This window comes from Panthera leo, chromosome A2, assembly GCF_018350215.1.
Source record: "Panthera leo isolate Ple1 chromosome A2, P.leo_Ple1_pat1.1, whole genome shotgun sequence".
NCBI classification, from domain to species: Eukaryota; Metazoa; Chordata; class Mammalia; order Carnivora; family Felidae; genus Panthera; species Panthera leo.
In genome coordinates, this window is record NC_056680.1 from 160,652,218 (window position 1) to 160,679,526 (window position 27,309).

The window sequence follows — 27,309 nt, forward strand, 5'->3', positions numbered from 1 at the left end:
ACCCCCTACTATCTTAATGATAATGCTTTGCTAGAGGGAAAAACAACCTTAGCTTGGCAATAGCTAGGCCTCCAGTAATCTGCAAATCCTCTTTAGCATATGGAAATCCCTTTTAGAAACTTTCTCTTGACTTTACCTCCCCCAACTCCACAGTGTCTAAGCAGTCACTCTGCACAACCCCAGTGCAGCTTTTCTGGCCCACGGGTCCTGTCTTCATGCTTTAATAAAATCACCTTTTTGCACCAAAAAAAAAAAAAAAAAAAAGACACAAAATGTTACTAGAGACAACAAGATCAGTTATTAATAATCAAAGGCTGAATTTATCAGGAAGATGTAAGAATTCCTAATCTTTATGCTGCTAGTAACACAGCTTCAAAATATGTAAGGCAAAAACTTGACAGAATAACAAAGAGAAATAAACAAATTTAGAATTAGAGTGGAAAATTTTTACATACCTTTCTCATTAATGAACAGAAGGGAGCAGAAACATGAATAATTAAAAATTTTGTTTAGTTTCTTTCCCCCATAGCTTTATTGAGGTACAATTGACAAATAGAATCATAATATATTTAAAGTGTACAAAGTAATGATACGATTTACGTATAGATTGTGAAATGGTTACCACAATCAAGTGAATTAACACACCCATCACCTCAGATAGTTACCTTTGTGTGTGTGTGTGTGTGTGTGTGTGTGTGAGAGAGAGAGAGAGAGAGAGAGGATGCTTAAGATCTACTCTCAGCAACTTTCAAGAATACAGTACAGTATTATTAACTATATTCACCATGCTGTACATTAGATCTCTGAAACTTATTTATCTTATAACTGAGAGTTTCTACCCTTTGACCAACATCCCCCCATTTCCTCCACCCCTCAGCCCCTGGCAACCACCAATCTACTCTCTGTTTCTATGAGTTTGACTTTTTAAAAAATTCCACATATAAGTGATACCATATGGTACTTACCTTTTTTTTTTTTTTTTTTTTTTGGTCTGGCTTATTTTGTTTAGTACGATTCCCTCCAGTTTCATCAGATGGCAGGATTTCCTTCTTTCTAATGGCTGAATAGTATTCCACTGTGTATGTGTAACATTTTCTTGATTCATCCATTGATGGACACTATATTGGCATTTAGAGAAATATGTATAGCTTTGAGCAATATGCTGGAAAAGAAGATTAAAAATAAACTAAGAATCCATCTCAAGAAGTTAAAAAAAAAAAACTGGATGAAAGAGCACTATGAGAGGAGAAAGAAATAAAAGAACAGAAATTAATGAAATAGAAAGCGAACACACAGTGAACAGGATTAACAAGGCCAAAGTTGGTTTTTGAAAAGAAAAGATGGATTAACCTCTGGTGAAACTGTTAAGAAAAAGAAGATAGCAGAAAAAGATAAAGCAATATTATAAATCAAAAAAGAAAAACTGCAGATTCTTTAGACTTAAAAATAATGATTATTGAGCACTATGAAAAATTAATATATACAAAATTTTTAAATCTAATAAGCATAAACAAAGAACTTTACTGTGAGGCAGGCATGATTTTATGTACTTTAAAGATTATTAATTTATCTAACTTTTGTAACCTCTCCACAAACTAGGCACTATCATTGTACTCATTTCTATTATCATGCCCATTTTATATATGGCAAAACTGAGGCTGAGAGAGTTTATCAATTTCGCCAAGGCCCCTCTTGTTAGAACCCAGAATTTGAACCCATGCATTATGCCTTAAGAGTCCAAGGACTTTGCCACTATGCTATGCTGAAATTGATCAAGGACTTAAAAATACTACAACTTAACAAAGCTGACACAAGAAAAAATAGAAAAACTGAATAGTCAGTCATCTAAGTTTTTAAATAGTTCTTTTATTCAAACTGTTATTTGAAACCTTTGATAAAAAAATTCAGACGAGATGGTCTTACTGGCGAGTTTTGTCTCATACTTAAATAAGCAATAACTATTTTTACGTAAAAATCTGAGAATAGAAAAGGTGGATACATTCTACAACTCCTTTTGTGAGACTAGCACAATCTTAATACCAAAACCCAACGAGGATGGTGTAAAAAATGCATAGACCAATCTCATAAAATATAGGTATAAGAAATTAAATAAATTATTACCTAACCCAATTCACAAATATATAAAAAGGGTAGGACTTCATGACCAAGTTGGATTTATATCGGAAATGCAAAGTATGTTTAATTTTAGAAAAAGCAATAAGTGAAATTCACTATGTAAATAGACTAAAAGAGGAAAATCGTATGATTATCTCAATGGATCAAAGGGGAGGGTTGATAAAATTTCACATCAATCCATGATAAAAAAAATTCTTTTAAACTAGAAATAGAAAATTCCTTAATTTGATAAAGACCATTTATTAAAAGTATAGTTCACAATAGGTACTTAATGGTGAAATGTTGAGAACTGTTCATTTGAAATCAGAATGAGTCAAGATATCTGCTGTCAACATCCTATTCGACATTATAGTGGAGGTCCTAGTCAGTATGAAAAGGTAAAAAAACAAAAAGTAAGGATTGGAACAAGGGAAATAAAACTTCCAAACTACTTAGATGATACGAGTATATACATAGGAAATTAAAAGAATCAACAAATGAATTATTAGAATTAATGCGTGGTTAGCAACACGAGTAGCATGTACCCTCCATTCTTTTATCCCCTTTTGCTTGGCAAAATCACTCTTAAAAACAATTTTTTTTTAACATGTATTCATTTCTGAGAGACAGAGAGGGACAGAGCACAAGCGGGGGAGGGGCAGAGAGAGAGGGAGACGCAGAATCCGAAGCAGGCTCCAGGCCGTCAGCACAGAGCCCGAGGTGGTCTTCAAACCCACAAACTGCGAGATCATGACCTGAGCTGAGGCTGGAAGCTTAACCGACTGAGCCACCCAGGCGCCCCCAAATCACAACTTTTGAAATGATATACTAGAAATTTCTGTATTCAAATCTTAAAATTCTAAAGTTAGTCAACATCTTTATCTTCCTCCCAAATTACATAAAGACACTGTAACTCTTATGACTCCATTCTTTATATGTTATTATTAACCAGTATTTTTGTTTTATCTTTTTAAAAGAACTATAAATTAGATCTTAGTATTGTTTTAAAATTTTTTTTAATGTTTATTTATTTTTGAGACAAAGAGAGACAGAGCATGAATGGGGGAGGGGCAGAGAGAGAGGGAGACACAGAATCCGAAGCGGGCTCCAAGCCATCAGCCCAGAGCCCGACGCGGGGCTCAAACTCACAGACCACGAGATCGTGAGATCCTGACCTGAGTTGAAGTCGGACGCTTAACCGACTGAGCCTCCCAGGCGCCCCTGATCTTAGTATTGCTTTAAATGGTCAATGATTTTTAGATTTATTTACATACCTTATCATTTCTTTGTTTAACATTCCTTCTTATATCTTAGACCTCCCATTCTGGGATCATTTTTCTTTTCTCTAAAGTAGATATTTAAAATTTGCCTTAGCGAGGGTCTGTTGGCAGGAAACTCTCTCAGCTTTTGTATGTTCTTGAAGAATAGTTTGGCTGGGAATAGAATTCAAAGCTGACTGTGATTCCCTCTCAACATACGGAACGTGTTATTGTGCTGTCTTCTGGCTTCCTCTGCAACTGCTGAGAAATCACACAACAGTCAAAATATTGTCCTTTTAGGGGTGATCTCACATTTCCCTCTGGCTACCTGCAAAGGACAGAGTCCTCGCCCTCAGCCAGGAGACCAAGTGCACCCTGGAGAGTGCGGGGACCAGCTGAGGGGCGTGTGGGAAGATGGGAGGAGGGGACAAACACATCACCTGAGCAGAACTGCCCACTTGGGTGTGTGTGATCTCTGCTTCTGCACCCTTTGCAGGAAAACTCAGAAACCAGATTCGGCAAGAGGAGAGGAAATTGGAACTTCTTTACCACCCCTGGTGACCAAAACGCTAGGGGGCACCCAGATTTGAACTGGGGACCTCTTGATCTGCAGTCAAATGCTCTACCCCTGAGCTATACCCCCCACTATACCAGTGAGGCCCAATTAACACCCTTTGCCTCCACAGCCACACCCAGGGCTTAGGCTCCGGGTGCCTCTTCAGCACGGTTGGCTGAGTGGCCAGACCTGCTTTACCGCTCACTCCTCTCCCTGCCTGCGAAGCAGCAGCTTTCACTCACAACTCTGTCCCGGGCGAGGGCAGCAACTTGGGCAGCATTCCCCGACAGCCGACAGCCGGGAGGATCTCTCGGAACATCTGTCTTGTGGGTTTTGTGCTGAGCACCTGCAAACCGAGAATCAAAATGCCCAGTGGCTGGCCAAGCACGAACACCCTGAAAAAGGGAGAAGACACGCTGACTGGAGAAGGGGTCAGAGCCCTACCCTCGGACGCAGGCTCAGGCCCCTCTGCTGGCCTCGGATCTCCACGTATTCAACCCTTTTAACCGCCTGAAGAAATGATTGGGGAAATGATGGCCCCTCAGTTCCAAGTCCCCCTTTCTGCGCCCCGCTCTGCGATGCTGGCTCCGGGACTCTGTAAACCACGCTTATCCTTTGCCAGGGGGCTTCCTGATTGTTCCCCTGAAGGGCTCTTCGGGGGAGCCCGGAGGGTGGGAGAAGGAAGAAGCACGTGTTCTGCCCGCTGGGGCTCCTGTCGGTGTCACCGGGCAGCGACAGTCCGTCCCAGGAGCGTCCGGGATTGCCACCTGCGGTTTGGCGTTCACGGGACCAGCCTTGCCCCGACTCTTCAGGGCCACCAGTGCCTCCTTAGAGATCTGAGTCGGGGGCCCACCGAGATCCTCCCCAAGCCTGTGAGATTTAACAAGTTCCTCCTTTTCTGTTTGCTCCCCCAGCCCTAGAGTGATAGCGGCCTCTTGTCTTCGAGTTCTCGGAGTTCTGGTGGTTGTGGGTTGAATTGTGTCCTCCCGAGGAGACATGTCACCGCGGCGGTGTGTCCCCAAGCCAAGGAACTCGAAGAACTGCCACCGGACACGGAAAGCTAGAAGACACGAGGGAGGACCGTCCTCTTCAGAGAGGACACAGCCCTGCCCACACCTTGATTTCAGACTCCGGGCCCCCAGGGCTGTGAGACAATACATTTCTGTTGTTCTAAGCTTCCCAGCTCGTGGTCTTTGGCTGCAGCAGCTTTTGGATCCTGATGCACTGGTTAACGATTATTATTATTTTTAAAATTTTTTAAATTTTATTTATTTATTTTTAAATTTACATCCAAATTAGTTAGCATCTAGTGCAACAATGATTTCAGCAGTAGATTCCTTAATGCCCCTTACCCACTTAGCCCATTGCCCCTTCTAGTAAACCCTCTGTTTGTTCTTCATATTTAAGAGTCTCTTATGTTTTGTCCCCCTCCATGTTTTTGTATTATTTTGGTTTCTCTTCCCTTAAATTGATCTGTTTTGTCTCTTAAAGTCCTCATATGAGTGAAGTCGTACGATATCTTTCTCTGAGTGACTAATTTCACTTAGCATCATCCCCTCCAGTTCCATCCTCGTAGTTGCAAATGGCAAGATTTCATTCTTTTTGATTGCCGAGTAATACTCCATCGTATGTATAGACCACACCTCCTTTATCCATCCATCCATCAGTGGACATTTGGTCTCTTTCCATACTTTGGCTCTTGTCGATAGTGCTGCTAGAAACATGTGGGTGCATGTGTCCCTTCGAAACAGCACACCTGTATCCCGTGGATAAATGCCTAGTAGTGCAATTGCTGGGTCGTAGGTAGTTCTATGTTTAGTTTTTTGAGGAACCTCCATACTGTTTTCTAGAGTGGCCGCACCAGCTTACATTCCTATGATTATTTCTATTAACTACTCTGCTCAAATAATGGAGGCAGCTTTTGTTTCTGGACTGGACCCTGGATGCTACTGAAATTGGTACCATTGTGGTCCTGGGGGAAACAGACCCTCAGAGAGGGCACTGGGGATAGATTCGGTCTTGTCCTTGGTCTTCAAGGTGGTGCTGAGAGCCTGACTGGCCCCTGCATCTATGACGTGGCCATAAATGTGCTGGCTCGTAGACTCTACCAGCCTCGTCCTGTGAAGGGAACTAGAGTTTGGTGTCCATACAACTTGGTTTCGTCCTTTCAGTTCAAGGAGGAAAAAAGCATGCTCTCAAAGGGGGCACCTGGACTTGAACCAGGGACCTCTTGATCTGCAGTCAAATGCTCTACCACTGAGCTATACCCCCACCTGCTAGAGGAGCTGTGTAATTAATAAACTTCTTACGCTTCCACACGCAAGCTGCTCATTCAGACTCAGAGAATTGCTAGTTCTGTGCAACGATAAATGCACTGTCTCGTGCCATAACTGTCCTCCTTTTCACAAAAGACACCATCCCTTCTTGGCATCAGCTTGGAAGATCACTGAAGGTTCCATCTGAGACAACGGAGTCTGTGCCTGGCTTGGTATTTGGGCAGAAGGTGAAGCCCAGAGGTAAGCTGCTGTTTATTGAACAGTGACTAGAATGTTCATTGCCAGCTTTTCAATTTTTGTCATATGAAGGTTTAAATTTCGATATGGTCAAGTTGATCCTTTATAGTTTTTCATTTGGGGGCTGCATTTGAGTGCCCAGATGGCTCAGTTGTTTGAGCGTCTGACTTTGGCCCAGATCATGGTCTCATGGTCCGTGGGTTTGAGCCCCACGTTGGGCTCTATGCTGACAGCTCGGGGCCTGGAGCCTGCTTCGGATTCTGTGTCCCCCTTCTCTGTCTGCCCCTCCCCTGCTGGTGCTCTGTCTCTCAGAAAGAAATATTGACTTTTTTAAAAAAAAGAAAATATCCTTCCTTGGGTCAGGATGGCATCCCTGTCCTCCTTTCGGGCTTGCGTGTTCAATACAGCTGTGACGCACCTGCTGATTTCTGGTGGAAACAGAGGCTGACGCCCACTGCTGGCTCGTGCCAGTGGGTGCGACGGTTTCTTCCTCATGCCGGTTCTGCAGCTTGCTTTGGGGCACTGCTCCTAGAAGTTTAACTCGGAGACTCAGTTTCCACCACTCTTCCCTAGTGAGATATATATTCATAATGAACTTTAAAGACCCAACCTAGCTTCTGTTGCCGGTACCTGAGGGCCCTGACTGCCGCGGCGAGCCAAATCCCCAAGTGCCTTCTGTTCCACACGGCCAACAAACGCGTCTCCAAGGGGGAGGAAGTGAAGCAAAGCCTTCCCAACTTTCTGCAGTGAAGGCTCAGCTTTATTTTTATTTTCTTAAAATCTGTCATGGCTCAATACCAGTGCAACAGACTTGGCTTTGAGACCCTCCCTCCAGCCCCACACGACGCCAGAGCTGGCTGCCGTCGGATCATTGTAGAATTTATAAGCATTGACACCGAGTTCACGGACAACACGTTGAGTGGCACCAGTCCCAAGGACATGTTGACCGTGAACTTCTCCGGAACAGAGGGATGGCTTCACTGCTCTGTTAGGATAGTTATGGGACCTCTCTGTAGAACCACCTTTTCCAACGGGTTGAAGATTCACACTCCACCGGTTAGGAACTGCGTTCAGCTGCTGGTAACCGACTAGAAATGAGAGTGCTGTTGTGCTAAGGGGTGCACACTCACTACGGTACCGTGCATTCCTAGCGCGAAAGAAAGGAAGTTCCTGGGGGGGACTTATAGGCAAGGAAGCTGCCAAATGCACGTGGCCCCTGAGCTCTCTTTATTCCACAGAGGGGTGGGTGTGGACCAGGTAGAGTTGGGTGCATCCGGGAACGTGCACGCGTAGAAGGACCTTTCCTTGGGCTGCTCTATATTGTCATGGGGGATCTAGGAAGGCCTCGGGGACACCTGCTTGCCCATAACGATGGGAGTTTCCTGGTCAAGAAAGTGACCGTGTTAGAAAAGCCTCCTTCTCATGACTAATTCGGACCAACTGAGCTAGGGGCTTGATATGTTGTTGATGGGGAAAGGGCACGAGCCTTCAGAGTCATCTTGATTTGTGGTGTAAACAAGCTAGACATATACACCTCTCTTTTGGAAACCCGACGTGTGTGGGGTGAGCAGACCAGGACCGGCATGGCCACTCTGGGGTGTCTTTAGGGACACAGGCTCCTTTTAGCTCTCTGGGCAGCCTTTCTTGAAATGTGGATCCCATCCTCAAGGTTGACCCATGGTGCAAGTTGGCAGCTGGTGCTCCAGCCGTCACATCTATGCTCCAAGTGGGAAGCAGGAGTAAAGGCCAAAAAAAGGGACATGTTGTGTTTGTCTATCTCTTAAGCTTTCCCAGAAGTCTTGTCCAATGATTGCTTCTTCTCCCTTATTTCCTCCCGTAGCCAAAGAGAGGCCAGGAAATGTGGTCTTGTAGGAGGGACATAACTGCTGGGTAAAAAAATCAGGGGTCTGTTACTAAGGAAGAGGGGAGAATGTATATTAGGTAGTTAACTGACGAGCTTTGCCCCTTCCACACACACACGTATCTGTGTGCACACACACGCACGTGCGTGTAGCACAGTTTCTACTTTTTTTTTTTTTTTTTTTTTGGCAAAGGGGGTAAAATGTAGCCAGTATCTAGGGTCACCCCGTTGCATGACCGCAGGGTGCTATGTAATTGGTGGAATCGTATAATGCACACCCTGTGTATCTCTACGTGGCTGCCCTATCCGTAACCAGTTCGGAGCCCGGAGCCCGCTTCGGATTCTGTGTCTCCCTCTCTCTCTGCCCCTCCCCTGCTCACACTCTGTCTCTCTCTCTCTTACAAATAAATAAACGTTACATTTTTTTTTTTTAATTGTGGTAAAAGACCCCGGACATAAAACGAGTTACTGTAACCACGCTTAAGCGCACGGTTCAGGGCATTAAGTACACGCACACTGTCGTGTACACAGCACCCCAAACATTTCCTGAACTTCTCCATCTTCCCCAACTGAAAGCCTGTCCCCATTCAGCAATAACTCCCCGCCCCTCGCCCCCAGTCCCCGACAGCTACCCTTCCACTTTGTCGCCATGATTTTCACCGCCTCGTGTAAGTCAGCCCTTTTCATACTCGTTTGAGTGGCTGGATTTTTCTCATATCTTTTATTGCAAGCTGCCTCGGATTCAATTTTTTTTTTTGAAGCAAGCTTGGGCTAAACAAATAAAATCTGGATGGTAATAATTAGGCACGAGGGAAACACCCAGAAAGCCTGGGGCAGACTTCCTCTATCCCTTTGGGAAATGAGCGTGGCTGAGGATGTAAACATGAAACACAAGAGAAATGCCACAGGGGGAACATTCGAGTCTTTTACTACGTGTTGGAAATCTAGGTTCCAGGAGGCTGGGCCTACCGGGGAGCAAGGAGCTGCCCTTCCCCTGGAGTGAAAGGCCCGTGATACAGAGTCACTTGGATTTGAACCAAGCACCTGTTGGTCTGCAGCAAGGAAAAGCCCAGGGGTGGGCGCAGTGGGAGGGCCCGGGACTGGGCACGGGATGCTTGCTCTCAAATAGCCCCAGCTGGACGGCAATATATTTTTCTAGTACTGAGCCATCATCGTGTTTCTGTTTGACTCTTTCCTGGTTATGTTGTCCTATACTATTGGACAGGATTTTCTATTATTTTTTCTAAGTTTATTTATTTACTTTGAGAGAAAGAGAGAGAGCACGGGGGGGCAGAGAGAGGGGGAGAAAGAGAGAATCCCAAGCAGGCTCTGCACCGTCAGCACAGAACCCGACGTGGGGCTTGAACTCACGAACCATGAAATCATGACCTGAGCCAAAACCAGGAGTCAGGTGCTCAATCGACTGAGCCACCCGGGCACCCCGGGATTTTTCTGTTATTGTATTTGAATGTCTCTGAAGTGAGATTGGCCTTCCCCGGTCCAGAAGGACAGTTCGTTGCTCAACAGCGTCCGAGTAGCTGCGGTCCATACTAGAACCTCCCCACAAGCTCTCAAGGTCCCCGTGTAGGAGGATGGAGGCTAGTCAAGCTCCCAAGACGCCAGACACATCCAAATGAGGTGTATATGTGGCACTTTCCCTTTATTCAAAAAAAAAAAAAGAAGAGTCAAGAGTGTTGGTAAGTGGATGATTTTTTTCCCACGGTTATCAACAAGGCTTCGATGAACGTGAACACAACCCGTTGCCCGCTTCTCGAGGTTTCCCGAGGACTGATTCCTAAAAGGGGCACGTCAGGCTCCAAGGACGTGGCTCACGGCGGCGCTTCTCAGCAAGCGCGGCCGGTGGCTGTCCTGTGCTCTCCGCTTCTCGTCCCTCCCCTGTGGTCCTGCCGGGTTTCCACGTCGACTCTGCCCCTTCCAGAGGGTCCGCCGTCGGCCCCGAAACAGGTGTCCAGAAATCCTGAACTGGCAGAACTTCAGTGTGGTATGGCGCTTGGCTCCCAGACGTGCATACCAGACCCCTGAATTTATAGATGAGACCTGATTTGACCTGGCCCTCAAGACGCCCCTAATTAGACTCTCCCAGACAGACACCGGATGAGCCAGAATGCCCTCCAGGTTACCCGGGAAACCAGATTAGCTCTCAGAAGGTTGCTCAGTGAAGATATGCAGTCAGAGCAAGTGGAATCGAATGTTCCTGAGGGTTTTCTTCCCTCAGGCCATGGAACATTTTCACGACTTATTCCGGTTCCAAAGTACTGTCCCTTCTCTAGAGGCCACATCCTCCAAAGTGGGAATCTCGGTGCGTCCTCAGTGACTTGTACTAGGTCGCTGCGTCCTGTCACCCCCTCTCCTGACCACACGCACCCCCCCCTTCTCCGTCTAGTCTCTCAACTCTGTGACCTGCTTCTGAATCAATCTTGTGACCTCTGTGTATCAACCTGGGTCCACAAATCGAGGGCTAGAGGATCCATGACTTCATTTTTCCGTGAAGCAACTCGATCTCTCTTTTGTGTCCCGTCCTGTTGAATGACAGAAATTTAGTCATCCAACACTGGGGCCCCGCACAACTTCCCCTGTGCTGCACTTAAGTGCCGCTGCCTGGAGAAGTCACTTTGAATGATCTTCCCATAAACACAACTCTCTGGGTCATTTCCGCTGATGGCCAGTCCTATCCATTTTTTTGCCGATTCTAGTTTTACTCCCACGGGCCAATATTATCTTCAAGTTTCAGGGGTATCACCATCCCAAATATAAACAAAAGGGGGAGGGGGTCCCGGGAGTTGGAGGGAAGCACTTTCCCCTAATCTCTGGGCGAGATGAGTCATTTACCCAATCCCCGAGGCGGGGCCCCAGCTGGGGCGGGGGGCACAGAGTAGCCAAGGCTCATGAACGTGCCCTGTACACTTGTCACCTCGCCCTCTGTCGCTAGCGATGCTCCTGATGTTAAAGGAGCCCAAAACCATAGCGACTGGTTCTATGAGCGGGCGTCTTTGTTTCTCCCTGCTTGTCAGCGAAGTTCCTTTTGAGAAGTCGGCCTATCTCCCTGGCGCTAAGAGGAATAAAGAACATTGTCCCCCTCACACGCCAACGCACGGCTTATTAATGTCAGATACAAACCCTAACCGGAACCAGAAAATGAAAAATTGTATTGTTTTTTTCATTGGGGGGGGCATCATTTCCTTCTGTTATATTCAAAAACGCTTATCCATGGGCAAGGAATTTTTAAATTTTTATTCTGGAACATCTCAAGTATATACAAACGTAGTGGCATCCATCATCCCGTGTCTGGGCCAGGGTTCTCCACAGAGACAGAAACAGAAACGAGAATGAATGGATTCTTAAATGCACATTTTATGTGTCTCAATCAGTTACGCTCGTTTTTCTTTTGGGTCCTCCAATTGTCCCACCTTTGGCTCTGTCCACGTGACATGCTATCAGTCTTGGGGAATTTCCTTGTTTCCCGTGGGGGTGAGTGTGAGGGTGTGTGTTTGCGTGCGTCTGCGCGAGCAAACCGAGACTGCCAGGCTGGGCGGGCCGCCTTTAAGGAGGCATCGAGCCCCATCACAGAGGCTGACTTGTGTCTGCAAGGTGGAGGGGGGTGGCCCCCACTGGACAAGCGTCGGCTGGAACTTGCCAGGCTGGGAAGGACAGGTTCGGGTTGTGGAGGAGCTTGACTCCCAAGAGAACACGGAGTCTTTGGAGAGGACTCCTGGAGACCCTCGAAGGACCAGGGCTCAGGCCCGATGGAGGGGAGTCCCACAGAAGCTTCTTGCCTGGAAATGGCTGGGGCCGACCTGGCTGAGGAGTGGGCCTCAGTACAGACTTTCCACGCTGGAGATTCTGGCAAAACACGGAACAGAGCAGGACATTCAAACGGACCCATGCTGGGTTCCCCTCCAATCTTGGTGGGTGAGACCTCATTTGTTTGAAAACTGTAAATTATAGTGGGGGCACCTGTGTGGCTCAGGTGGCTAAGCGGCCGAATCTTGATTTCAGCTCAGGTCATGATCTCGCAGCTCGTGAGATGGAGCCCGGCTTCAGGCTCTGCGCTGCCGGCAGAGGGCCTGTTCGGGATTCTCCCTCCCTCCCTTTCTCTCTGCCCCTCACCCGCTAGCTCTCTCTCTCAAAATAAATAAACAGTAAAAAAATAAAACTGTAGATTGTACTTTTTAAAAAAAAAAATTTTTTTTTTTTTAATGTTTATTTATTTTTGAGACAGAGAGAGACAGAGCATGAATGGGGGAGGGGCAGAGAGAGAGGGAGACACAGAATCGGAAGCAGGCTCCAGGCTCTGAGCCATCAGCCCAGAGTCTGAGGCGGGGCTTGAACTCACGAACCGTGAGATCGTGACCTGAGCTGAAGTCGGACGCTCAACCGACTGAGCCACCCAGGCGCCCCTGTAGATTGTACTTTTGAAAGGTAAATACTGAAGTCACAGGATTCACATGACACGATGTACAAAAGGCACAAAAAAGTATGCGTGGAAAGGCACTGTCCCACGTGCCCAGGTCACGAAATGTCAGTGCCGAGACGAAATGAGCTAACAAGCCACGGAAAGACGTGGAGAAAGCTTCGATGCCTAGTACTAACCGAAGAAGCCAATCCGGAAAGGGTACATCCCGTACGGCTTTCCAGAAAAGGCAAAGCTATGGAGATGGTAAAAAGTTCAGCGGTTGCCAGGGGGGTCAGGGATGAGGAGAGAGATTAATCAGGCAGAGCACAGAGGATTTTTTCCGGGGGTGGGCGGGGGTGTGTGTGAAAGTACTCCGTGTGATCCTGTAGTAATGGATACATGTCGTGGTACATTTGTCCAAACCCGTGGACGACAGCCAGACTGAACCCTCGGGGCCACCGTGCCCTTGGGTGATTGTGTTGTGTCCCTGTGTGCTCATCCCGGTACCAGATGCCCCACTCCGGTGCGGGATGTTAGCAGCGGGGAGGCTGTGTGCTGGTGGGGGGTGGGGAGGCGGGAGTATATGGGAAATTTCTGCCCCTTCCTCTCAATTTTGCTGTGATCCTGAAACTAAAAAAAAAAATAAGATCTTAAAAATAAATAGATTTAAAGAATAAAATGAGAAAAAAGGCACGCGGTGAAAATTCTCCCTCGTACTCATCTGACAAGCCTCCCGCTCCTGGTGCTTGGAGGAAAGCCATGCTAGCAGTTTCTTTTACAGTCTTCCCCGGTCTGTACATGTAATTAACCCATAGGCTCTCTCGGATTTTTTTGATAAACACAAATGGTGGTGTGACCGACGCACTGTATCACCCTTACTTTTCTCACGTAATTTAGTTTTATATAAATAATGGCATTCCTTGCCGGCAACCATTCCTCTCCACAGGGGGTGGACTTGTCCCCCCAGATGGGACAGAGCCTCAAAGCTCTCAGGAATGTCATGGTGTGACAGCAGTGATAATTGGGATAATTGTAAAGGACCAGGGACACCTGGACTTGAACCAGGGACCTTACAATCTGCAGTCAGGCAACTTGCCCCTGAGCTATACTCCCTGCTAGAATAAGCTACCTTGCTCAGGACTTCTCACTTGGGTACCACACCCAAGACCCCTGTGGAACCGGACCTAATGTTTACTGAACACTTCTAGTGTGCCAGATAAACTATTCTAAGAGCTTTATATACACAGAGGTAGATAGGGATCTAGATAGGTCTATACCATTTAAAAACCGTTTGTGCCCGTGCTGTCGCCCCTCCCCCCCCCCCATCAGCATCCTCGTCACGGATGACGATGACACAGGAGATCAAGGCAACTTGCCCCACCTGACAGAGTAAATGACACAACGAGAGTTAACCCCCACTTTACTCAGACCCCTACCTCACACTCATCTGAAGAGTTTTGTCTTCTAAATATTTTTGTGGCAATATCTGTCTTCTAAATGCTGTGTGGAAGAAATGTACCTTGAATGGATGCAAAAAGACAGGCACTATGAAAATTTTGTGACTAAAATATTTACATATGGCAATACACACACACACACACACACACACACACACACACATACACACACACACAAAGAAATTAGCACCAAGAATACTCTAATTAGCGTATTTTGCCCCGAGCTTCCCAGTTGCCTTAGCACCCTTATTAAAGCATTTTCATTAAATGTACGAGGGTCTGCAGAGAAAATTGAAGGTGGCTGTCCAGGGACCTGGAAATCTGTGGGTTTCCTCCACCTTCCCAGAGCCGCCTGCCTACTACCGGGGTCTCTTCTCTGTAATTGGGGGAGCAGCCCACCGCACTGTGGGGAGCAGAGGAGCCTCTCTGTACCCTCACCAGCACACCCACCTATCCCCTCCAAACTGCTAGAAGCAGCTGGAGGCTTCCCCCGCTCAGGAGCTGCCCACCATCTACATACAGGTGGCTGGTTCTGATCAAAGGGTGCCTTGGAGGAAACTGCACACCAGATTTCAAAGAGTCCCCAAATCCCACAAAACATGAAGTATCTCATTTATAATTTAAAAAAAAATTTTTTTAACGTTTATTCATTTTTGAGAGAACAGAGCATGAGAGGGGGAGAGGCAGAGAGAGAGAGAAAGAGAGAGAATCGGAAGCAGGCTCCAGGCTCTGAACCGTCAGCACAGAGCCCGACGCGGGGCTCGAACTCATGGGCTGAGAGATCATGACCTGAAGTCCCACGCTCCACTGCCTGAGCCACCCAGGCACCCCTATACATTGATTACATGTTGAAATGATAACGTTTTGGATATATTGCATTAAACATATGGCACTTAGTGTCGCTGATTTTCACTTTATATTTTTAAAAAGTTCTCACTTTTGTTGAGATATAATTGACACACCACATTATATGTTGGAATTGAGAAATGACCACCCTCGTAAGTCTAGTTCACATCCATCAGTTATATATATTTTTCCTTGTGATGGCAACTTTTAAGATCTACTCTCTTAGCAACTCCCAAATATACAACACAGTACAGTTATCTACAGCCACCTGGCGACCCCGGGACTTCCTTGTGACCCCCTTCCCCCCATCGGGCCCTTTTTTGCTTTATTTAAAGTGCCTACTAGAAAACATAAACTTAGAAACATAGTTTGCGTTCTACTTCCGGGCTGGGGTAGACCTTGGCCTCCGCAAGGCCGACCTCGCTGGTGGGCGTTGCCTGTGACCCCAGAGCCCGGCCCCCTCCCCCAAAGGATCGGCTCCGTGTTTCTCTCTGGTCCGGAGCTCTGGGAGCTGGGCAAGAAAGGACGCCGGTGGTTGCTTTCAGCTCCACGTTGCAGCCAGGACGCGGGATAAAACACACGGCACACACAGGGGGCACCCGGATTTGAACCGGGGACCTCTTGATCTGCAGTCAAATGCTCTACCCCTGAGCTATACCCCCGGGCCTGCGTGTTGCGTCTCACGCACGCTCTTCTGCGCACGCAGCCACACCCGGCCCCGCCGGCCTCGGCGCCCTCCGCGCCTCCCGCTTCGCGCCCAACTGGCCTTTCTTCCCCGAACCCCCGCTCGCTCTCTTGCCCGAGTTAGGTGGCTCCCCTGATCTTGCGCCACAGCCGGAGGCAGCAGAGGTTCGGGACCCTCTCCTTACCTAGACCCCGAAACCCAGGCCTCCTGGAGCCCCTCGCCACGCCCAGCGCCGGGTCTGAGAGCGCGGGTCACCTGGGTTTTCGCCTAGCAGCTTCTCTCGTCTGCCCCTTTCCGCCCTTTCTCCCCTTTGCCCTGCTTCTCTCCTCTTCGCCGCCTGTCCCTCCTCTTCCCACTGCTCTCTGATGTCACCCACGGCCCTGCGCACCACTCTCCTCTCCTAGTCACCGAGACCTCGTGAGCCCCTTACCAAATCAGGTATTGCCTTCCCCAAACTAACGCCTTACCTGGGCTGTACGTAAATGGCAGACCAGGCCCAGTGAATACAACGGGAACAGGTTGGAAGCTACGAGAACTGTGAAAGTAACAGATGCACCACGGGAGGACTTGTCCTGGTAAATACTAGAACATCTACTGAAACACACCACTGAAAACAGCCTAAGGACAGAAACACCTGAAACCCGGACCTGGGAATCCACATGGTATAGACACGAATGTCACAAAATAACCGCAGATGTTTACCGAGCAGCCATTATGTTCACGACAGCCCCGTAAGGTTAGGGCCTATGATTCTTATCCCCATTTTACAGATGAGGAAACCAGGCACCCAGATGTTACATAAATAGCCCAACGTGAAATGACTAGTAAGTAGGGCTGCAAACTTAAGCAGTCTGGCTTGCCCACACGCTTCGCCACAGTGTTTTACTTGCGTGATAGCTATGGCAGTCATAAACGCATAGGGGAAAGGAAAGGTCATTTGTGTAAATTATACTAGGAGAATTCAGTTGGCCATTTGGGAAAAATAATTAAAGTAGCAACTAAACTTCTCTTTGTATAACAAAATAAAGTCCAAGTGGATTAAGCATTATGTATAAATAAATGAAAGGACAAGGGTATAAATGGATATTTATACTATGAATATGAAACTGATTTCTGAACAGCAAGGAAAGCATTTCACTGGATAAGTCCCAACAGAAAATGCCGATAGATTTGGCGATATAAGCATTAAAAGTTTAGGTATATGAACAAAATCAAAAGGTTAATAGCAAGTTGGGAAAATATTCTTATCATTTACGATAGGCAAAATATTACAAATTAATATCCTTCACATGTAAAGAGCCCACATATAATGAAAAGGCCATCAAGGATGTGTTCAATCTCAGTAAATCAGAATACATCTTAGTAAAAGCAAAGAAATGCAAATTAAAACAGCATGATAATATTTTTCATCCATCAAATTAGAAAAATATTTTTCTGCAATAAAATGTGTTGCTTTCAAAATCAGAAAAACCAAGAAACATTACAAACTTAAGACTATTCCCTTCTAGTAACTGTAAGCAACACCGTCTCTGATTGCCATAACTAATAAGTAATTGCTTTAAGATGAAAAGCATCAGTGGAATGCTAATTTGGGAAATCTGCCTTACAGTTCACATATAGCTCATTTCAGCTTTCGTAGGAATCGTTATCTCCATCCTGAAGATGACACAGCCTCAGAAAGTTGCCAAAAGACTCAGTTTCAAGACCTTCTGGTCCAAGTCCATGGCTGTTCCCACCATACCACACTTCTCCCGTCCTTCTGTGGGGAGCGGTGGGTAACTGGAAGAACAGGAAGGCGGAATCGCAGGAGGGTGGAATGAGTTACCGCCTCATCTGCCGTCTTGCCCCCATCCGTGTTAGGATGTGTGCCAATCCAAAATACTAACAATGGCGCCGATATGTTGAGTGTTGGCTACGTTGGAGGCACTCACGTACCTCTACTCATTTAATTCTCCCAAGGACTCTTTGAGGTAGGTACACTTACCATCTCCTGTGAAGCAGCCAGGATTGCCCCCATTTTGCAGATGAAGAAACACGAAACCAGAGGGCTTAGATACTTTCATTCATCTAATGAATACTTAGTAAGTACCCACTCCGTTCCAGGTTCTAGTCTAGCACTGAGGGCTCAGCAGTGAACGAGGTAAACTAACAAGGTCTCTGCCCTCCGGGCCCCTGTAATTTCCGAGAGGTGTGGGGGGGAACAGACAAGAAAACAAATAAAGGAACCAGATCGTTGCAGATACTGACATTACAATAGGAACACAAAGCAGGGTGACGTGATGGAAGATGATGGGGGGTGGGAGGGAGGGGTCAGGGAAGTGACCGTTTGAGTGGAAGTCTGAATGATCAGCCAGCGGGTCAAATGCGGATGCAGAGCATTCCAGGCTGTGGTACGGTGGCTGCCAAGGCGTGAAGGCAGAAACTAGCTTGGCAGGATGGAGGGGTGTGAACAGTGCCAGTGTGGCTGCGGCAAAGGGACAGAGCAGGACAGGGGTTCAAGTAGAGGTCAGCGAGGTGGGGGAGAGTCAGATGGTGGGCGTTATTTCATGTGCCACCAAGGGAAGGGTGGAGCCTGGACTGAATACAGATTGTCTCCTCCCGGGGACCGGGGACGGGGCCACTCAGAACTTCCTAAAGGGCCCCCCCAGGTGGTCTCAACACGGGACCTGTCGTCTCTGGCACGATTGCAACGGGCTTCCCGTGTCAGTCTGTCAGTCCCTTTGGCTACAAATTTAGGTTTGTTATTGTTCATTCAGTCCACCTGGTCCCTGTCCTCATGGAGACAACTTTCTTTTTTAAAGACATTTTTTAAAAAATGCTTATTTTTGAGAGAGAGAGAGAGAGAGAGCACAAGCGGGGGGAGGGCAGAGAGAGAGAAAGGGAGACACAGAATCCGAAGCAGGCTCCAGGCTCTGAGTTGTCAGCACAGAGCCCGATACGGGGCTCGAACCCACGAGCCGTGAGGTCATGACCTGAGCTGAAGTTGGACGCTCAACTGACTGAGCCACCCAGGCGCCCCAGGAGACAACTTTCTAATGGAGGACACACACATGTGATCAGGGACGTCTCCAGCGGTAATCGTGATGACTGCCATGGACCCATGTGGGGCGGGATGACCCTAGTCTGTGGGACTCCAGAAGGTTTCTCTGAGGCAGTGACATTTCCGTAACACCTTGCAGGAAAAAGGGAAGTTAGGCGGAGATGAGCCGTCCAGGAGGACTGTGCAGTTCAGCTGGAGGCCTGGGCCAGAAGAGTGAGTGAAGGCCAGGGTGCCTGAGACAGCTTTCTGTGGGTTGAATAGTGTCCCCCCAAATTCATGTTCGTCCAGGAACCTCAGCATGTTGCATTATTCAGAAATACGGTCATTGCAGGGGCACCTGGGTGGCTCAGTTGGTTGAGTGACTGACTTCGGCTCAGATCACAATCTCGCGGTCCGTGAGTTCGAGCCCCGCGTCGGGCTCTGTGCTGACAGCTCACAGCCTGGAGCCTGCTTCAGATTCTGTGTCTCCCTCTCCCTCTGCCCCTCCCCTGTTCATGCTCTGTCTCTCTCTGTCTCAAAAATAAATAAACATTAAAAAAAAAAAAAGAAATACGGTCATTGTAGATTTAATTAGTTAAACTAAGATGAGGTCATACCGGATTAGGGTGGGTCTTTAATTGGACTCTTGTCTGTATTTTTTTTTGTTTGTTTATGTTTATTTTTGAGAGAGAGAGCCTGCATGAGCAGGGGAAGAGCAGAGAAAGTGGGGGAACAGAGAAAGAGGGTCCCAAGCGGGCTCTGCGTTAACAGTAGAGAGCTGGATGCTGGGCTCGAACTCACAAACCGTGAGATCGTGACCCGAGCCAGAGTCGGACGTGTAACGGACTGAGCCACCCAGGTGCCCCAGGACTCTTGTCTTTATAAAAGGAGAGACACATGAGGAGAACACCATGTGAAGACACACACATGCACGGAAAATGCCACGTAATGACAGAGGCAGACATTGGAGTGATGTGTTTCTAAGCCAAGGCATGCCAAGGATTTCTGGCAACCGCCAGAAGCTAGAAGCGAGGAACAGATTTCCCCCTCAGTTTCTGTTGGGCAAAGCCACCGGTTTGTGGAACTTTGCGGTGGAAGCCCTAGCAAACGGATACGTGGCCTCAGTTCGGGCTGGAGAGCTGGGCGGAGCCTAGTGGGCCCTGATGGGATTCTGGATTTTTACCCTAAGAGCAATGGGGGAACCGCTGCTCTTAGGGTGACCCACACAAGAAGGCAGTGATCAAATCTGCATTTTCAGAGGATCCCTCTGGCGGCTCAATGTCTCAAAAGCATTCAGTCCATCGAGGGTGGGGCCCCACAGTATGACCCAGTCCCGGCTCCAGTGCCTTGCCTGGTCACACGGACCCACACACCGTTGGTAGTTCCTCAAATGCCAGGTGATTGTTAACCTCCCTCCCCTCCCCGGCAAGAGCCGACCTTCCCCGTCTGAGCCGGGCCCGCAGGTACCCTATCTACTTCCTGCAGATAACGAACGAGGTGGACATTCTGGGAAAAGGTTTGACAAGATGCATCAAAAGCCTTAAAAAAAAAAAAAAAAAAAAAAAAAAAGTCCATACCCTTTGACAGGGCAAATCCACCTCTTGGAAATAACCAAATATTTGAAAATGTGTAAAGAACAGACAGAAAGTCCAGCCGCTCGTCCCGGTGCTTCTCAAGGTCCACCTCCGCGTGGTGCAGATCCATCGGCCTCCAGCTTAACCGACTGGAGCTTGAGGCGAGTGGCCAAAAGGCAACGCTGCCCGCGAAAGGGCTGGTGCGGCCCGCGGCTCCCGGGGTCCCGGGCGCCCGGGCTTCGCTCCCCGCTCTCCCCGGCGGCGGCGGCGGCGGCGGGCCTCCGGGGTGGCGCCCGTCCCCGCGCTCCACCGCGCGGCGAACCCGGGGCCTGCCCTTTGTGTTCGCACCCGGATCTGCACAAAGCACGGGCCCCGCGAAGCTCGGGAACGGGGCCGGGCAGGCGGGGCGCGCGAAGCAACGAGAACACCGGGAAGGGCTGGTCCCGGGCGGGGCGGCCTCGGAGGGAGAGCCCCCCCTCCCCCCACGCACCCCGGAACCCCGGGGACGGCCCCCCGGTAGGCGCGCGGCGGCCGCCCGCGCCACCACCGAGAGGCCGGCGTTCCTAGAGCGGCCGCGGGCGGCCAGGTGCGCGCGGCGGCCTCCGGGCTCCGGCCGGCAGGGGGCAGCACGGCGGCGGCCGCCCCACGTGGCGGGGGAGCGGGCGGCGAGGCCGAGGGCCGCGGCCGGCCTGGGGGCGCCGGACGCCTTCCGCGGCCGGGCGGGCGGCGGCTCGGTTCAAGTCATTAGGGATTACATTGACAAAACGCACGCGCACTCATTTAAAACAAGCCCAGAGAAGTAAAGTTTTGAAAGGAAACGCTGCAGAGTGGCTCCCCTCCGGCCCTGGCTCCATCAGCTCCGCCGCACCGCTTTCAGCGCCTGTCCCCGTTTCCCAGGGGCGCGCCCGGGGCCGGGACTGCCGCGGGGTCGCGGAGGACTCGGGCGGGAAGGGAGGGAGCGGGGGCCGCGGCGGGGCGGTCTTCGGGGGGGGGGGGGGGGCCGGGGCTGCACGGCGCGGGGGACGCGTCCCGGGGCCGCCGCCGCCGCCGCCGCCGGGTCCTAGGCGGAGCGGAGAGCCGGAGGACGCGGAGCCGGGCCGCTGGAAGCCGGGGAGCCTCGGCGTCGCCGCCGGCCTGTGCAAACAGACGGACGACGGTGACAGCGCGCAGCCGGCAGGGGAAGGGTGGGAGGGGCCCCCGGGTGCCGGGGGAATCCCAACGGCTCCATCTCCCCTCGGTGCAGCTCTGCTGCCCGCGGACCCTTGGACTCAGGAGGCGGCTGGGTGACCCTCCTTCAAAGGCAGGGCAGCCCAGAGGATTCCTGCCGTCGCCCGTAGGCACCCTGTGACCGTGGTAAGAGGATTTGGCAGTGACTAGGGGGCTCTACCTAATATTGGGGCTGAAATATCGGAGGGAAAGATAAAATGTGATTTTTAATGATATCTTTGAAAGAATTTGGATTAGCTTGACTGGAGAATATCGTCGGCAGCCCCACCAACGGGGCAGAGATTTGGGGGTGTCACCTGTGTCTCTTCCTGCACAGGGTCACCTGTGGCCCACTCACCCAATCATTTTCACATTTACCGCGCCCCTCGCGTGGGTCAGCCCCAGGGGGCCAGATGCGGGAGCAAACAACCCGCCCCTGGGAAGACTGAGGACAACTCCCCCCCCCCCCCCCCCCGCCCCGCCCCGCGCCCTCAGTGCCAGCCCTGCACACAGAGCCCAGGGAAGCCCGGAGCGGCGTTGTGTGGCCCAGTGTCCTGCAGGCGTAACGTGCACCTGGATCTTCCCTTGCCTTCACCGTGTACGCATTTGCTGTAAAAATTTCTTTGGGGATCCTTGTAGCTTCTGACGGGGCTTTTCTGGGACATCTGTGCTGCTATTTCCCCCTGCCTTCCAGGGATTCTTGGAGAGTGTCACCTCTGCTAGATTTCACTGGGACTCGCCACTGTCTGATGAGAACATCTGCCCAGTATTGTAGAGGTTATAGAGAATGGAAATGTTTATAGCCCGAAAGGAAGAAATAAGAAACCGTGTGTCCTATCAGAGAATGAAGTAAGCATGGAATGGGTCTCTGGATAAATCAAACACACAGAGTTTGGATTGAACTGGGAAAGGTGAAGTGAGAAGGGTCATCAGAGACCCGGAGGGCATCCCGAGGGCCAGGGGAGGGCTGATCAGGTGGGCTTAGTACCTCCCTGGCACCCTGCCCCCAGTTATTTTACTTGTTTACTTTCTGAAAATGGCTTTATTTAAACAGGATCCTGGGCTAAAAACAAAAGCCTGAAAACACTGACAGATGAAGCCCAGAACATTTGGCTGATCGTTGTATACTTGATGAAGATTTTGTGTCCTTAGTCTGAAAGACATTCTAAAATATTATAGATTTAGTTTCTGCCGATTCAGTTTCTTCCAAGTAATCCGCTTAATTTCACAGGTGTGGAGGTGGTTAGAAGTCCTCATACTGGGTGGTAAATAAAATGATTTCTTCTGTTACATTTACTGAGGAGACTTGATGCCTTCTTCTGAAGAAATAAAGGGCTCATTCAATTTTGAGATAAACTTTTATTGTTTGGAACTCAAAAATTCCTTTCACAGGAAAAATAACAATGCTATTTTCAGTTGGGGGGGAAAGGGTTTTAAATTAAATTCTAAAATCCTATTATGTGCTGATTACATACTAATGTGAGTTCATCTTTTTGGTAAAATGAACACCCAAGCATGTTTGTATGCAGTTTATGCCCGTTCCAAGACTCTAAAAAGCTGGCACAGATTCGGGCAAGAAAAATGTGTCTATTTCCTCTCAATATGTCTACTGTTTGAATTAAATATACTGGAGACTGGTGTAATTTGGTCTGGATATTGACTTGTTTTTTTAAGCAGTGCTCTGAAATGTTTGAGGTTTTTTTTTTTTTTCAAACTTATTTCAAAATGTATTACAAACCTTTGACTTGGTAAATCAGCTAATTCAAGATAAGCTAAGGAAACCACTGCCTTAAAGTGGGAAGGGAATAATAGTAATTTTAGTTGGATACGTTATTAAATTGTGCAGAGGGTAACTATGCAAAATCAATGTAGTACTTTTACTTTAGGACAAAATTAATGTGACTTTCAACGATGATGATTAAGTTGCCAAGTAGGCAACACAAACTGGGTGGCTCCGTTGGTTAAGCATCTGACTCTTGGTTTCAGCTCAGATCGTGATCTCATGGTTTGTGAGTTTGAGCCCCGGGTCAGGCTCTGCGCTGACAGCACGGAGCCTGCTTGGGATTCTCTCTCTCCCCCTCCCCCTCTGCCCTTCCCCCATGCTCTCTCTCTCTCAAAAATAAATTAACATTTAAAAAAACACTTAAAAAAGGACAATACATACATAAACATTTTATCTTACATTTTAGAATTTACATCAATAATTTGCCTGCAGAAAATTCGATCATGGAGCCATGTGGCTCTTGGATCATCCCCTCAGTGGAAGAATGGCAAAAGTCAGGTTTCATAACCTGTTTAACTTTCTGCTGAATTTAGGTTAAATCCAATCAATCTCAATCCTTTGAGGGCACCACCTTAGTGTTTCTGTATCCTGTAGATAAAGAACTGATGGAATACCCTGCTTAAAAAGGTATAGACTCTTCTGATTCTAAAAGGAAACAGTTTGTTATCCTGATACTCATTATTTAAGTGATACAAGTTTTCACCGGTATATTTCGTCATTAAAATTCAACTTTCCCTTTCTCTGGTTGATAGACAGTAGTTGGCTCCTTCCTATCTTACACTCGAGTTAATTGGGAACCGGGGTATTATTTACAAAGAGAAGCCGTGAGTTTCATTCATGCGGCTGGCAGGAATGGCGAGAAGGAACAGTGACGACCACAGGCCGTGTGGCCTGGAAGAGGAGAGTGGTATTTTATTAGGGAGCAGGTGCATTTTCTTTGTCATCTCCCTCTCCCAGCTCCTCTGTTAAACAAATGGCTTGTTAGGTCCTGACTTCAACAAACAGAAGGGGAGCCCCTGGCCTTAACACACAGTTGTCTTCCCAAACGCCTTAAGCAAGAGAGAGACTCAGTTTTAAACGGGTGGGGGCGGAGGGATTCCTAGCTGGGCAGTTCAGCCACTGAGGCGTCTGCAGGTGAGCTGGGCCTCCCAGGGGGGCCGGGTCCCAGGGTGGCCGGGTCCCAGGGTTGCAGGCCAGGCCAGGCCTGGCTGAGCTAAGCTGGTGGGCCCGTGAGCCCTCTGCTTTCAGCCAGATGCAGAGCTTAGGTGCAGTGTCCACAGGACGGTCAGGGCTGCGAATCAGAGAGAAATAGTGCTCTTTGCCTTTTTTATTAAGGATCCACGCTGAAGAAATTGGGAGGCAGTATGGAACAGCAGTTAACAGCACACGCTTTGGGTCCCACACGCGTAAGGGTCCATTCTGGTCACGTGACCTTGGACTAAATGCTTGACCTCTCTGGATTTTATCTGGAAAAGGCAGGGACGAATACCGATTTCACAGGTGGGCACAAGAGAAAATGAAATGAAAGCATTTCGTTAGCACAGTGCCTGGAACATAGGAAGATCCGCTGAATCGTGGTGATGATTGTTACCGTCCCTAAAACTCAAGGCTGGGCTGAGCGCTGACCGGAAGTCAGTCCTCCGGTAAGGCCAGCGTCCGCAGTACCCGATTTCATTTTTCCTTTTCTCGTTCTTTCTTTCCTCTTCCTTCCCTCCTTTCTTCCTCTCTCTCCCTTTCTTTCTTTTTTAAAAAGGGTGTTAGCCTGGAGTTACCTCTTGTAGAAAATAGAAATAAAAGGGTTAGATTCTATTGTATTTTAATAAAAATACTCGTTTTAAGGAACCCAACTAGAGGAGGTCCATGAAGATTTTTTTTTTTTTTTTTCTTTTTTAATTTAAATCTAGAAGTTCCCGCTATGCCTGGGAAGCAGTGAGAGGCTTCAGTAGCCAAACAGCTTTCCAGAGCTGGAGGAGAGGCCTTGGCCTGACTCACCGTTGCCCTGGCAACAGGAGGGCCTGGAGGCCTCCGGCCCTGATCCCTTAATCTGAGGAGCCTCCACCACTGTGCCTCGGGAAAGGTCTCCCCCGACACCTGGCTGGTTAAAGCACCGAGAGGAGATGGAGGCGGGGCTCTTTCCTGGAACACAGCTGCCTAAATGTGTCCGTGAGGGTCTCAGCTTTCCAGACCCCCGAAGGCTTGGTCTAGAGGACTAGGCCTCCGAGTCTCCGGCATGTCGAGGAAGCAGATGGCTTCCCATCCTTCTGTGTTTCTCCATGGGGCCCAACACAACCGCTTTGCACACGAGTGGTGCTTAATAAGTACCTGGGGCGGTCCCCAAGGGACCAGACTCAGGTCCTGCTCCGCTGGCTGCCCCCCACCCCCAACCTGAGGAAGTTGCATTAATTTCTCCAGCTGCAATGGCATAGAGTCCACACAGAGGCCTTTTTTGCCTCTGCAACAGTCTTCTCTGACGACGTTCATAATTTTGGCAAACATATGGCTTAGGGCACGTTCTTACTATATTCTGTTTCCTCAAATTTTGTCTTACATCTGAGGATACAATGGAATAATTTGAAAGAGGGGCTGGCTTTCCTTTTCCAACAACCATTCAGATCCCAGGGAAAGGACTCTGTGGTCAAGCACATGGGTTTGGGAGTCAAAAAGGCTTGAGGTCAGGCGCGCTTGGGTGGCTCAGTCGGTCGAGTGTCCGACTCGGTCATGATCTCGCGATTCTTGAGTTCAAGCCCCGCGTCGGGCTCGGTGCTAACAGCTCGGAGCCTGGAGCCTGATTCCAGATTCTGTGTCTCCCTCTCTCTCTGCCCCTTCCCTGCTCATGCTCTGTCTCTCTCTCTCTCTCAAAAATAAATAAATGTTAAAAAAAAAAAAAAAGACTTGAGTTCAAATTTTGACTGTACCATTAGGTTGCTGGGTGACTTTGGGCCTAGTTAACCTCTCTGAGCCTCAACCTCTTCATCTATAAAAAAGAGTATAACTAAGGTCTTCAAGAGTAATTAGCATTCAATTAATGGCAATTGCTCTTCCTGGTACACAACTCCATGGGGCCCATGGCAACTGGTTTCCAAGTCTGCCCTTCTAATTAAATTAAGGGCTCCCGGGGAGAGCACTGTGGATGACGACCAGATACCCAGAAAGGTGGGGTACAGCCCACTGCAAATTCTGGCTTGCGGCAGACAGGCGTGTTTCAATCCCTGTCCACTCGGACATCGAGACCAAGAGTTGCTTGTGTGCTTTTGAACTTCTTCACACCAAAATAACTTTCTGCTTCTGCCTGTGGGGGAAAATCTCCTTCTGGGAGATTCATTCTTTCAGAATACAACACGAGCCGGCTACCTACCTGAACTTCTGTTTTTATGTAAATTAAGCCGTCTTTAATTATGAGCTAATAATGAAAAAAGCAAACTTTTACCGAGACCTTAGTATGTGCCAGCCTCTTTGCTACTTATTTATTCTTTACGTGATTTAAGCCTCCGAACAGTGGAGCCTTATTTATCCCCATTGAACGGGTGAGGAAGTTGATGTTCTGCTAATTAGCTGGTTCAAGGCCATACCGCTGTCAAGTTTAAAGCCACATCTGGTCCACTCCAGAGTCTGTCTGCACTTCCGTGACCATCCTCGAGAGCTGTTGGCCTCTGACGCCATGGAGATCGTGGTGGATGGAAAGTGAGAGTCACCATGGTGTGAGCGAAGAGATACCGTGGAGCACAGCCTCCCCCCCGCCACCCCCCAAGACGCTTGGAGAGGGGGTTAGAGCCAAGGAAGGGAAGGTAGAGGCACAGAGAACCCCCGAAAGCCCAGCCGAGCCCCACGCAAGAAGTACGGGTCCCTGGCTATATTTAATCCGTTATAGCCAGATTTCCTAGGAAAAGAAAGGCTCACCATCGCCACGTGGCCCCCAATGCCCCGAGGATGCCCTGGTAACTGTGTATAACAAATGAAGTCACTCTGAGCCTCCCCAAACCACCGTGGTCTCCTTCTCAAGTCTGAACATCTCCGGCACTCT

General features: G+C 48.6%; 1 long non-coding RNA gene and 3 other non-coding genes across 4 annotated transcripts; 1 reads left to right on the plus strand and 3 right to left on the minus strand.

The window, feature by feature from the left end:
* Nucleotides 1-3,945: 3,945 nt before the first annotated feature.
* TRNAC-GCA lies at nucleotides 3,946-4,017 on the minus strand. The gene has a single exon. It is a non-coding gene; the product is annotated as a tRNA-Cys (tRNA).
* Nucleotides 4,018-6,129: 2,112 nt separating this feature from the next.
* TRNAC-GCA lies at nucleotides 6,130-6,201 on the minus strand. The gene has a single exon. It is a non-coding gene; the product is annotated as a tRNA-Cys (tRNA).
* A 9,410-nt stretch (nucleotides 6,202-15,611) lies between these two features.
* TRNAC-GCA lies at nucleotides 15,612-15,683 on the minus strand. Its single transcript has one exon. It is a non-coding gene; the product is annotated as a tRNA-Cys (tRNA).
* A 5,804-nt stretch (nucleotides 15,684-21,487) lies between these two features.
* Nucleotides 21,488-23,148, plus strand: LOC122212967. Its single transcript, XR_006199374.1, has 3 exons — nucleotides 21,488-21,652; nucleotides 22,200-22,354; nucleotides 22,560-23,148. It is a non-coding gene; the product is annotated as an uncharacterized LOC122212967 (long non-coding RNA).
* Nucleotides 23,149-27,309: the final 4,161 nt, after the last annotated feature.